The 13,389-nt window shown below is 32.1% G+C and overlaps 1 protein-coding gene across 1 annotated transcript in view; it reads left to right on the top strand.

Annotated features, from left to right (window-relative positions):
* Nucleotides 1-4,085: 4,085 nt before the first annotated feature.
* LOC125060635 (protein gustavus) overlaps nt 4,086-13,389 on the top strand; it is an 89,892-nt gene continuing 80,588 nt past the window's right edge. The window contains exon 1 of the mRNA XM_047665609.1: nt 4,086-4,309. The gene's annotated coding sequence lies outside the window, so the exon portion shown is untranslated. The remainder of the gene's footprint in view (nt 4,310-13,389) is intronic.

Raw genomic sequence — 13,389 nt, forward strand, 5'->3', positions numbered from 1 at the left:
TATCTCAATTAAGATTGTATTGAGTTTATATTGCAGAATCTCTACCCTTTCTAATTAGACCGCAAACAAACCGAAACGAAAATAAATAATTAATTACAGCGACCGTCCTGAAACGCAGACTTCACCCTTCAAGGGGCCAGATGTTAACAGACTCGGAACAAGCCCCAAATATCTTGTAAAGCCACCCACTGCGTCCGGATAACTTAACCACATACACAGGTGACTCCACATCCGCTCAACGATAAAACTCCACCCTATATCCAACACGCTAAGAGCGGAAATGGTACAAACTGCGCTGTCTTTTTGTCTTTATTGACTTCAGAAACAGTTTCTTCTTTATATTATATCGTAGCATGTTACGACAGCAAACGTCGTAACCGCAGGTAGAATTATTTGAAAATAGAACCTCCGTCGTTGAACTTTAATTCGACGCTCGTAGCGGGAGCGTGGGGGGGGTTAAGTGAGGTTTTTCGATCCAAGACGGTGATATGATATTATCGAAGCGAGACAGAAAGGGATAGTAGAGCGCAGGCTCCTCGGCAGACGTCGCAGTTGCCATGGCAACGCATCGATTCGCCGCACCCCTGCCCTGCGATGCAGCCTCCTCACGTATCCAGGTCATTCGAAGCCTTAACAGAACCTGCTTAGATTAATTCCGAGAAGGCAAACAGTGTGTAAACGAATGGGATTACGTTATTACTTATAAATTTAACAGTTTGGCTTCTTCAAGATTTAACTATAGTAGAATATTCTGAGCGTTCTCTACGTTTTCAAAGATTAATTGGGACTAGAAAAAATAACTAATGTATTATGGAAATCTATGTTTTGGTTGTGGCACATTGGATATAACAATAGAAAGTGCAGGAATTTAAAGAAAAAATAGTCTGTATATTGTTTTGTTTCATACCGTTTTTATTATTTTCTAGACACAATTTTAAGATAAGTCAATTTCAAACCGTTTTACTGTGACCGTGACACTGATATTTGAATTTTAATTTTAATGTGAGAAATAATTAATTCTGACGCAATCATCATGTAACAGATATCTTCATTTTTTCTCCAGTCAGGCAATCAATCTCCTAACACCTAGTCATGGACTTGCCGGCCTAACGATCTTTTCCTTCACCAATCAATGCGTAGGTATATAGAAGAATCCACGGGAGAGACGGGTTTTGAACGAAGCCACCTCAAGGAGGTCGATTTACGCATTATGACAATTACAAATCTACGTTAAGTAACTTACCTAATTACTGACATTTAATTAGTTAATTACCAAATAAATACAGTAAGTGTAATAAATATTAGTTTGTCTAACATGGTAAAAACGTACCAGTCTCCATAAATATAAACTTATTATGTTACTATGTCCTTGAGATTGCCACACGTTATAGTTAATTACCAAATAAATAGTGCAGAAAGTATAATCAATGGAGTAGTGTTGGCCTAGCTTCAGCATGCGACTCTAATCCTTGAGGTCGCAGGTTTGATCCCCGGCTGTGAACCAATGGACTTTCTGTCTATGTGCGCATTTAACATTCGCTCGAACGGTGAAGGAAAACATCGAGAGGAAACCGGCTTACCTTAGACCCAAAAAGTCGGTGTGTGTCAGGAGGCTGATCACCTACACTACCAGTGGTGTAACAATAGGGTGGCAGGGCTGGCAAAATGCCACGGGCCCCCGACCCAAGAGGGCCCCTGCCCAAGAGATATTATGTACTATGGATGAATGTGAAGTCTCCAATACGCATTGGGCTAGCGTAGGGACTACAGACCATTCCCGCTCGCCTAAGAGAGGAGGCCTATGGCCATTAGTGGGGCCTATACAACGTGTAATTGAGTACGCTGAAAATCTCGAAGTTTATTCAAATTAAACTGAATACAACGTGACGATTTTTACTGATAGGGCCCCATCAAAAGAATTACTCGGGCCTCAAATGGTATAGTTACGCCACTGTACACTACATAAGTCACCAAATCAGATGACCAGAAACAGATACAGAAATCTGTGGACCAGACCTAAAAAGGTTGTAGCGCCACTGATGTATTTATTTGTTTTAAGTATAAACAATATATGTTTGGTAAAAAGGTCGCAGACTCTATAAATGCTAATAATTTATACCTGATGTCAGAGTAACTATTTTCTTAAGTCATTTCAAGCCCTTTAATAAGCCGTATAAAAGTAGGTACTTTATCTTTGATCAAGTCCCAAACACCGACCCAATTTATCTCAAAGACATCGTTTAAACCTCAGTAACTCAACAAAGGTCCTAATAAGGCCACTTGAGGAAGCAAACGTTCTTACGCCCTTTGGTCCTTTGACGTGGCCCATAAAACGAGGCCAATTCGCCGACTTAGGTTGACACGTCAGCGAAAAATTTCGGTACAATGAAAGCTTAGTTGAAATGTTTTTATGTGTTGATTTTGGGCTTGAAAACTACTCCGATAGCGCTGTAGGCGCTGCGCGAATTGGAAATTATTTTGTAATTACGGCAAACAGTACATATGTATTTCTGTTGATATAACATTAATAGAAAACACTAGTTTTTATTCAATATTAAATAAACATACTTTATGTCATCAAATGTTTTCAATTTAAAAAAATTGTTTTGAAAGCGTTCGATTTTTAAATTTAAGAATATTTACACAAAGAGTTTATATTTGAATAATTAAATATGCAAGGTGCCATAACTTTGGCCACCTACTAAATTTTATCGTGTCGGATGTTCAAAGTTAATTAAGCATGAAATTGAGCACACCCATAAATAAAATGTGGTTCATATTTCATAACATTTCAGCATTTGTTCAGCTCGTAAAAGATAGTATAACAAACACGTGGAAGAGATATTGAAATGCTTTTTTCTGAGTATCTTAAAAACTTTGTGTTTATATTTTTTAGAAATTAAACTGTCTGTAAAATATTGACGGAAAATTAGTGTTCTTTGTTTAAAATTATTGCAAGTTCGTGACAAGCACGTTCGGTTATTATAGCTCCATCTTTCGTCGAATTTAATAAATAATAATGTATAGTAACATATATTATTATACAATAATTGCAATGACACATTCAGAATATCATAAATGTAAGAAAAAATGCAATAATTTATACTATGTCTTTTTTAATTCTTAAAGTACCAAGTAGTATACTTACGTTGTTTTTGATGGCGACATCTATCATAGAAGGTACGTACTACCAAGTTTCCTTATATTATCATCTCTATGTTTTGTTTAGCGACATCTAACGAGGATATTTGAAATTGTTTCAAGATAAGTTAGCTTCATGTTTGTATATTTAGACCCCTATATATATTTACCCCCTAGGTATATTATTTTTATAACCATGTTAAATTATTTATCTTTTTAGTTCAGTAGTAGTAGTAGTAGTAGTACTATATTAGAAGATAGAAATATTATTAAAATACATCTCATGTCTTCTATTCATCAGCTGTTTATATATAACTTTTGTCAAAGTATCCAATCTTTGACTGTTTTACCGATTCTTCCGACTGTAAATCTACTGCGTTACCGACCGAAGTTTAAATTTTTTTGACGCAAGCGCGTTGTATTCCGGTCGTTCTCTTTTAGTTTTTTCGTTAATTTGTTGTGTTTGATGTTGCCACCTTAAAGTTTTCCACCCAAAACACAGGTCATTATCAATTATTAGAATCATTATTTTTCCCAATCGAAAAAATTAGAACAAAATATATGTCGTATTAAAAATTATTTGAATAATTTACGATTTTTATTTAACATTTTAGAATGTTTTTCGTATTTTCTTATTGATAAATTCCTAAATTAATTACAATAGATATATTAAAATAGATAAAAAACAAGATTTTTCTGACTAGAAGTATAACTATAAATCGGAAACCAGCATATTATCAAAAGTAGATAATTGGAGGATTATTCTATACGGTATATCAACATTTAAATATAAATATTAAATTTATATTTTTTATAAATAAAATAATTACATTGCGTACAAAATAAAACGCTTAAGTTAAATGTTTTGAAAATCATTTTATTGGTAATTTGATGCCGAGTGCTTTTTTATTTAGGTGTAACTACTAATTGGTAATTGCGACTCCTCATATGGCAACACTGGTTTTGTGTCATGTTCGAAACCTTGCTTGTATCCAGCTTGTGTATTTTAAGTTAAAATATTGTTTTATTTGAATATATAAGTTATAATCTATCTTTTAATGATAGAATTGGTATAAAACTAGTTATAGAATTGTGATGATAAGTGCTGTGAATAACTGTAGTACGTGCTGGGAACCTAAAGCGGCATCGTGGAGTCACAAAAACGAAGGTAAAAAAGTTTCATTGTTTCTACTGACGCTTGGGTTTCAAAGAAAAATTGAAAATCGATCCGACAGCTGCAAATGCTGAAATCGTATTTTACTGAGAATATGTTCATCTGAAATATAAATAATTTTAATGTTTATAGTTACTTTACTAGAGATAATGGTTTAATGTTTTTAAATAGACGTTTGGTAGTATTAGTTCCACAATTTTTTTATAAATATATTAAAACTACCTCTTTACCACTTAGGTATTTTCTTAATAAAATAACTATTACCTTATTTAGTATAATACTAAATATCGTAAAATTTAGTAATAATGTAGGAACATGTGTCATTTGAGGACTTGGTAAGACTAAAATATAATATAATATATTGATGCAATTTCAAATCCGTGTAACTCATGTAACTGATTTTAAATTTTTAATATACTTTGTCATATCTGTTTAAAAAACATTTTAACAAAATCTTAATAATTGAATTTTATTTATTTTGATTAACAAAGCATCAGGCAATTGAATACATATATTTTATTGATAAAATGTCTAAAATTAAATAAAATATTGCATTTGAGTATATTATAAATTGTAGTAATTAAAATAAACAGGTTTAGTCCTTTGAATAAGGTAATAATATAATATAAATATTGTTTACATATTTGCAATGACATCTTATGACTTCAATAGCTTTTTGTGGTTTTGTGTCCTCTTTTATGTACTCTATGCTAATTTGGTTTCATTATTGATTTTAATTAGTAAACAGTTAATGTTTATTTATTATTATTGACTATAGAGAGTAATTGCATAGTAAGACTCTGTCCCTAGTTAAATACCAATTCAAACTATATTCAATTAAGAAATCTATATGATAGGTACTTTATGATTAACAACTTTTACTTTAAAACTACATAATTTGTCTGATCAACTAATATAACATCCTGTTAGTGATACATACTATATGTGTATGTGGACAGCAAGAAATAATTCATTATAAATTAAATGATTATTTGGTTTGTCTTGCAAAGAGATTTTTATAAAAAATATATAAATAAAAACATAGCTATGTACAAGAGTAGTTACTAAATATTATATGAATATTGTATTGTAGCTGAGGCATAAATGTTGCCCATCCCGACTTTGATTCCTTGTGAAAAAAAAAGATTTTTCCTGTTTTGTAATGGGAATTAATTTTCATAATTGCTCATTGAGTTGTATGCAAACATTATGGTTTTGCTAATGGAATTAGCAGAAATCAGTATCTAAAATTTGTACTTGGGTCCAATTTAATCCAACTCCAAACTTAAGCCACACATGTGTCACATACATTATCATAACAAAAGGTAGCATTTAAATATTAAAACCCTCAAAGGAAACTGTTAAGTTGGCTGCTGGCCTTGAAACAGTCACTTTACCCACAGATGACCTCTAAGATAGCTCAAAAATGATCCTTTGAATGCCTTTATGATAAAGACTTTATTCCATAATTTAGTTTTGCATATTAATTTTAAAAAAATATAAGTGATAATTCCATTTTCTTTTCCATGTTTAATTACTTGTAGGTAACTGTTTAAATCTATAGTAGCTGTGAATATTTAATATAAATTCACTGGTCTTTTAATATCTTCAATGACTTCTTAATAAGACTCTTAAAATAAAACAATGATTTATTTTCATCTTATCAATACTATTTAAATGCCACTTAATGTATAGCTTTTTTCAAAGATTTTTGTAATACATAAGCTCATATTATTATACAGTGTTTCCTGATTGTTCGACCTTTAGTTTATGGCAAATTGCTCCCTCTTGGCCAATTTGGACAGCCTTGCTATCACAATTATAAGTTAGGTACCCATTGCTGTCATGGCTCAATGGTAAAACATATACAATTAATTAAACCCAAAGCTGTTTTGATTTATGGTGAAAAAACTGTTTTAGATATAAGTTGATAGCAAATAATCAGTGAGACATAGAAATGTTTGTAGTAGTGTTTTGTTAAAAAATTCAAGGTGGATGAATTAATAATTCTAAACATATATTTATCCATATAATTCCCCAAGGAACCCCAAGAATTTTAATACCATTTATAGTTTTAATTGAAACAATTAGAAATATTATTTGACCTTATGTGTTTCATTACAATTAATCAAAGCAAACAAAAAATTTATAAATCAATCATATTACTCCTACCTACTTACCTATGGTACAAAAGTTTAGTTTGTACCCTCACACAACTACCCAACATAGTTACCCTTACAGTGTTATTGTATTCAGCCTACCTGCTCGGGCAGTGGCAAAAAAGAAAGGATAATTTTTGTAGAGCCCTGCTTTGGAAGAACAAAGGCTTTTACCTAGTTATAGTTATTCCACGTCGCAGGTGCGACTTATCTTTACGTAGACTTGTTGTTTTTGTTATTTGCACACGAAATTCTGCATCAGCCCGTTCTATATTTAGAATACCTGAGTTACAGTTTTTAGAAGATTAATGCACTTAATTTTACGAACGAAATCGTCATGATCGTAGAAAAATGTCGGATTTGAAAAAAATCCAAAATCCACTTTTTATCATATTTGGATACTACATTGACTAAATATTACGGCTACATTAAAAAAAATCCATCTGTTTTAAATTTAAAATTAATCAGTCGGTAAAGTGACGGATTCAATAGAAACATGTGATTTTTCTAGAAAACTGTAATTTAATGTTATTTTGATTTTGTTTCATAACAAACCGTGTTTTTGTTTGCTTGTATGCCAATTTTCATAATAACAGAATATTATTAAATTAGGGTTAAATAATTAAGCAGCATTCAAAATAAAGAAAATGTTTATTATCACAAAAGCACAAAGTTAGTGATATATTGGCGAGAGCACACAATAAAAGTACAGAACAAACTCAAAACTTCATCTTAACAAAAACAGTGTTGCCTTACAAAAATATTTTATTATTGTAGAATTGAACATTAACACCCACTCCCAATTCTACAAACCATATACAAAATTAAACATTTATTAGGTTCAATTTATTACAAAAATAAACAAGCTTATTTAAAGACAATGCCTTAGTCATTAAGTCTCCCAACTGTTCACAAGACTCTATATAGATTAATTTTATTCTACCCTTAGAAATTAAATCTTTAACAAAATGAAATCTAACATCAAAATGTTTAGATCTTTTAGTTTCCATAGTTTGGGCAATCTTTATGGTTCCTTGATTGTCTTCAAAAACTGTAATAGAATTTCTAATATTAAACAATTCAAATATCAACTCTTCCAGAAAAATAGATTCCAATAAACTGAAAGCAAGAGCATAATATTCTGCTTCACAAGAACTAAGAGCAACCAAGGATTGCTTCTTAGAACACCAACAAATTGCATTATCATTAATTTTAATTACATAACCTGAAGTGCTTTTCCTATCGTTAACATCAAATGCATAATCAGCATCTACAAAAACATAAATATCAAAAGTGTTATTCTCAGATTTTTTAAAATTTAAACCTATACATAAAGTATATTTCAAGTATCTAATTATATGTTTCAAATGCTTCCAATGGCTTACATCATAACAGTTTTGGAATCTTCCAAAATAAGAAACACAAAAACATAAATCAGGGCGGGTGCATAACATAAGATACATCAAACTACCAACTAATTCTTTATAAGGGACTTTAAAATTTACATCAATGTTATTAGATTTGGTCAAATTGAGTTTAGGTTGAATTGGTATCTTACTAGGCTTACAGTCGGTCATATTAAATCTTGTAATAATTTTCTGAATAAGAGCGGTTTGACTAAGCATAATACTTCCATTTTCATTCCTAAGAATTTTTATACCCAAGAATTGCAATTCTTCCGATGAAGTTAGATCCCTAACATCAATAATAGCAATTAAATGAGATTTAATACTTTGAAGATCATTTAATGACTCAGATACTAAAAGGAAATCATCAACCCATACTAAAATAAATGTTGATCCCTTAACATATAAACAAGGATCTTTTTGAGATCTAGAAAACCCGATTTTTATAAATATATCATTGACAAAATCATTCCATGCTTTTGGGCTTTGTTTAAGACCATATAAAGCTTTTATTAATTTTAACACTTTTCCATCATCACACTTAAGCCCCTCAGGAGGCTTCATAAACACAGACACTGGCAAATTACTTTTTAAAAAAAGCTGATCTAATATCAAGTTGATGGATATGCAAACCTCGTTCAACAGCAACAGCCAGCAGGACCCGCAGCGTGGTAAGACGCGCAACAGGTGCAAAGATGTTCTCATCCTCAAGTGAGGGTTGTTGGTAGCCCCTTGCAACAAGCCTCGCTTTCTTCATAACTGCTCCATCGACGATCTTTGTAGTGAAAACCCACCGACTGTCGATTACTGTGGCATCTCTGGGACAATCCACCACCTCCCAAGTACCGTTGTCTTCCAATGACTTTAATTCTTCATCAATTGCTTGTCTCCAACCCGCATCCTGAACTGCATCAGTATAATTATTGGGAACATCTAGATCTGATGATGCAGATAGAGCTAATGCATCAAAGGCAAAATTGGTTACAAAATCTTCCAAATACTTTGGAGGCTTTCTAATTCTTGAGGTCTTCTTAACAGTGTCAATATTCTTGTCTGATTGAAAATCTTCATCCTCTAAAATAGGCAAATCTTCATCCTCCAACATAGGCTGCAAAACTTGCTCAACATCTGAAGACTGAAAGACTTCAGATTTGGTCTCGTGGTCAACGCAAGGAATTTGGACAGTATCGGGATTAGTAAATTGGCCTTCATTTGTCAAATCGGTTGTCCTAGATTCATCGAATATTACATTCCTAGCAAATTCAATTTTCCTCTTATTTGGATTCCATAATCGGTAACCATTGTCACAGTACCCTGCCATAAATAGTCTCTTAGAACGCTCACACAATTTTCCATTCCTATCCTCTTCATGAATCAATGAATAAACGGGACAACCAAATATTTTAATTTTACCTAAATCAGGTTTAAAGCCATACCATCTTTCTGCAGGCGTTACACCATTTGGTAGTGTAGAAGTAGGTAATCTGTTGATTAAGTAGATAGCTGTCATAATTGACTCACCCCACATATCCTTCTTAAAATCACTGTCAAATAAAAGACATCTCGCCTTTTCCAATATGGTTCTATTCATCCGTTCTGCTTTTCCGTTTTGTGAAGGATTCCTGGGCATGGTGTAGCTTATTCTAATACCCTCTGAATCACAAAAACACACAAATTCATTAGACACATATTCACCACCTCTGTCACAACGTAGGTTTTCAATTGATAGTCCAAATTTAACTTCCGCCATAGCCTTGAATGATTTGAATTTTTGAAAAACTTCAGATTTATTCCTTAACAAATATGTACAACAAAAATTGCTATAATGATCAATAAACGTGACAAAGTAATTATAGCCATCATACGTTTGGGGTGATATTTTACCACATACATCCGATGAAACAATTTGGAGAGGTCTAGAAGGCTTTCTTTCTTCTGGTGTATTACAATAAGGAAGCTTGGTCTGTTTCCCTTTAATGCATATGTCACACATAGTAACTGGATACTTAGAAGAATGCCCCATTCTCCTGTGCATCAATTCATTATTCATAGTTGAAACATTGGCATTTTCTAATAATAATTTGAGCTTAATAACATATAAACGTCCAAATACTTGACCTTTCAAAATTTTGTTTCTGAAAATAATTTTTACACTTGACTCCTCGAAAATGATCTTACATCCTTTTTCTTCTAATTTTCGAACTGATAATAGATTAAACGAAAGATTATTACATACCAAAACATCATTAATCCGTATGGTGTCACCAAAGTCAGACAAGCACGAAATAGTACCCTTGTTTACAGCTTTTATAGTTTCCCCTGCCTTGGCTACACTAATTTCCATGTCCAAATCAATTAAGTTAGTGACAAATTTTTTAAAACAATTTTGTATAAGATGGCAGCTAGCCCCACTATCAATAACAAAAACAATGTCCGTCAACTGGTCAGAACACAGCGACATTTCTCTGTTTACTTTGGAATTTTCAGAAGTAAAAAATGAAAAATCCTCCTCTACAGCAGCTGCCTTCTCTTTATTTCGATTCATTAACTTGGGGCAATATTTTTTCGTATGACCCTGAGCCTTGCAATAATAACATATGAAAACGTTTTTTGAATTTGAGAATGGATTACCTTGGTTTCTATTAGAAGAAAATGCGTTGTGAGGCTGAGACCCTTCCTTTTTCAATATTCTCTCTTCTTCAGCTAAAAGAGTATTTCTTACGTAATCCAAAGTTATCTCAGTCTGCTTACTGCCACATAAAATATCAAGAGCGGAAACCACTGAATCAAATTCGGGTGGCATGGCGCCCAATAACTGATGTATGACATCTTCATTTTCTAACTTACCACCAGCCATCCTTAGTTCAGCTGCCCTAGTCTCGAATTCTTGAAGAAATTCCTGAAGAGGTTTCTCGAGCTTATATTCCATTTTTCTCCATGATTTCTGTGCCATCACAACACTTTTCATTCCGGTTTTCTCGTAAGTTTTTGACAGAGTGTCCACGATTTCTTTTGCTGAAGTTTTATCTTTTATTAAAATCAGGATGTTATCAGACATGCAACCAATCAAAATAGACCTTGCCTTAACATCAGCGGTTTTGAAAGTTTTTAACTCTTTGGTATCTGCAGGAGGGTCCTCTGTAATTACATAAAGTACTTCGTTCTGTTCCAACACCAATTTTATCCGAAAAAACCAATTTGCAAAATTTTGTCCATCAAATGGTTTAACACCAAAAACACCGACCGGTAAAACATTTGAAGCTGGTGAAGTCATATTTAGTTTACAATAGTCCAAACCAAACTCATGAACACGTGTGCTCTCTAACCACAACCACAATCACATCCCGAAACTTTCACAACGAAAGAATAAACATTTCACTGCTGGGCCCATAACCTATTAAATTAGGGTTAAATAATTAAGCAGCATTCAAAATAAAGAAAATGTTTATTATCACAAAAGCACAAAGTTAGTGATATATTGGCGAGAGCACACAATAAAAGTACAGAACAAACTCAAAACTTCATCTTAACAAAAACAGTGTTGCCTTACAAAAATATTTTATTATTGTAGAATTGAACATTAACATATTAATAATTAAAATAGTTATGACAAAATTAACATGATTATATTATTTTTAAATGGCTGCCCTGTAAAGTTTACTATTTGTCAGATCCGTCACTATTCTACGACTGTGACGAAATGGATCGTTATAATATATAGAAAACGAGCGAATATATTTATTTTTATTTAATATTTCGAATGCGTAGTAGAATCGTAAACACAGTGAGAATAATGGATTAAGAAATCGGTGGTTATAAAATAGGTGACAAGATGCATTAAAAGACAAAAAAAATTATGCTCATGCTTTACCGGGATCTCGTAGACAATATGTTTCTTAAAACCTCTTAACAATAAACATATTAAGGGTAGATTTTCGGACACAGTTGACATGATACAAGCCAAGTCCGGTTTTGGTAGGCTAAGTTTTGAAAGCAAAAAATAACAAGTGGCATTCACCCAACGCCCTTGAACCAAGACGCGGTCACCATCTAGCAGCTCCAAGTCTTTGGTTACGTCTAGGACGTTCAACCTATTCTCAAAATTCATTTAAAAAATATTAATGTCGAAGCAAAAAGGTCCTCAACATAAACTCATATTAAACAGCAAAGATATAGCGAACCAGACTATGTAAAAATAATATATATGTTTATTATGTCCTTGCATAGAAACCATATACATATATTATTTTTTTGACAGTAGCAGGTAGAACCTAATTGGATATTAAACAAACGCTTAAAGGCAATATTTGAACTTGTCTGACAATGTTGCTAATATATCAATTACATACAAACCTTATTAATTAATTGGTCGTCTCTATATACTTTAGAATATATATTATTTTACTCTAGATTCTAGTTATGTGATATTTTTATTAGATGATCTATAGTTTGTTATGTATTAATTTAATCATTTTTGTTTCTAAACATTCTTATAAGTGTTTTTGTTATACAATTCGTCAACTATCGCTACTTATCTTTGTTTGTGGCTTAACATATATCATGGATTGCTTTTCGATTGAATTTATATACATACCTACGGGTGGTTCTATTTTGCGTTATATTATTATTAAGTTTGTTTCAATATGTTATGGCAAGCATGGCGTTATGTTGCAGTTCCTTATAATCCTTGTACAAAACATGGCGATAAAAAAATGTATGGAGATGGAGAAATTCTTGTTAGGTCTTCTGGCCCGCTTTACGCCCTTGATTCGAAAACAATAAAAGAAAATGTAGACCTTCTTTTTGAAGTTATACTTCTTTAGGCGCGTTATGAAAAATTGATGAGAGTGAAATTTTACGATGCGCGCGAACTGTGACACAAAATTAACAGAATGAAGTTGCCCACGGAAGATGCTACGGCATTGGACATAATTTAAAAACAACATTCGAATAATAATAGAATTTATGTTACACTTAATGTAAGAGAATAATAATAAATATTTATTTAATTTTTCAAATGTAAGCTGAACTTTATTGACTATAATGACTCCTTTTCCAGTCTTTGATTATTTAATTGTAATTAATTATTTGCTTGCAATCAAAAACTATTTTTAATAATGCCAAAGAATTATAACTTCTTACGCGCGTACATAAGGAAAAATGAAACAAATGATAGTATTAAAATCCTTTGGCCATTAACAAGCTCCAATTCCTGTGATGACACAGGAAAATATATATGAATAGAAATGTATATTATATATTTGTGTTTCCTGTTTTCACACGAACGAACAACGAACGAAGCCGCTTGCTACATATAAAAAGAAGCATTGTTATTTTATTTATTTTCAGTAAAACATTTTCCTGTACCTACGGTACGTAATAAATTAAGCCTGTAATTATTATAGAGGACGTGAAAAGATAAAGGTAGATGAAACAAATTTAATTGCTTCAAAAATGTTGTATACAAAATAAATTATAACATATGAATAAACAAATAGTTTTTTGAATT

This window comes from Pieris napi, chromosome 22 (genome assembly GCF_905475465.1).
Source record: "Pieris napi chromosome 22, ilPieNapi1.2, whole genome shotgun sequence".
NCBI classification, from domain to species: Eukaryota; Metazoa; Arthropoda; class Insecta; order Lepidoptera; family Pieridae; genus Pieris; species Pieris napi.